Source organism: Halyomorpha halys, unplaced genomic scaffold (genome assembly GCF_000696795.3).
Source record: "Halyomorpha halys isolate HHAL.00 unplaced genomic scaffold, Hhal_1.1 Scaffold2120.1, whole genome shotgun sequence".
NCBI lineage: Eukaryota > Metazoa > Arthropoda > Insecta > Hemiptera > Pentatomidae > Halyomorpha > Halyomorpha halys.
Window position 1 is genome coordinate 1 of NW_027115262.1, and position 1,052 is coordinate 1,052.

Genomic DNA, 1,052 nt, shown 5'->3' on the forward strand with positions numbered 1-1,052 from the left:
CTGGCCCCAGTCGAGTAGCCAACTTACAGTCGCCCAGTCGCTGTACTTATCACCAGACCTTTCTAGATGAGATCTTCGGAGCGGTTTGCTGTGTGGGCCCACCTACGTTAAGAACAGAACTTCGTCTCCGACCTTTTCGGTACGAACTACAAGACCCCGACCCATCGGAGTTTATCAGTTTTGTAATTAGCAATTTTTGTTTTTATTGTAATTTGTTTTTAGAGGGAGTATTTTTTTTTATTAGTTTGTTAATTGAGCTCTATATTATTTAGAAGGTTTTTATTTGTTTTCAATATAATTTATGTATTTAATTTCATTTACAAATAAATGATTTATCCGAGCCAGCGTTTATTTATTTTTTTTAGGTAAGCTTTCCAACAAGGGGACTATGTCGAATTGAGGTGGCTTAACAATGACCTCAACTATAATACCTCTATTCTCACAAGACATAATTTTCATTAAGAAGTATGTGGATGAGCTCTTCCTTGTCCTCAATCCTGACAGAATCCCCGAGATCCTATCAGCCTTTAACTCCTACCACCCTCGTCTTTGGTTTACTGTTGAAGGTGAAATTGACCATTCCCTTCCTTTTCTTGACCTACTTATTATCAGAAAGTCCGATGGCTCCCTATCCGCTGATTGGTATACCGAACCCACTTATTCTGGCAGACTTCTCAAATATTTCTCAACACCCTTATCACCAAATTATTAATGTTGCTAAGAACCTTATCCACCGATCCTTTTCTCTTTCTGACCCTCAATACCACCATACCAACATACAACGTATTAAACAGATCCTATTTAACAACAATTTCCCTCAAAAAATTACTAACAAACTACTCGATTCTTACATTAACCGTGTTACTCCAATCCTTCTTGTCCTCAACCCACTCCACCTCTTTTTCAGTACAGGTCCCTCCCGTATATCCCCACTCTTTCTGACAATATAAAAAAATCCTTAAGATCCACTATTCCCACCCTACGTCTTAGCTTGAAGTCCCAGAACAAATTTCCTATCTTTTTTCCAAATTGAAAGGCCATATTCCTTTCTT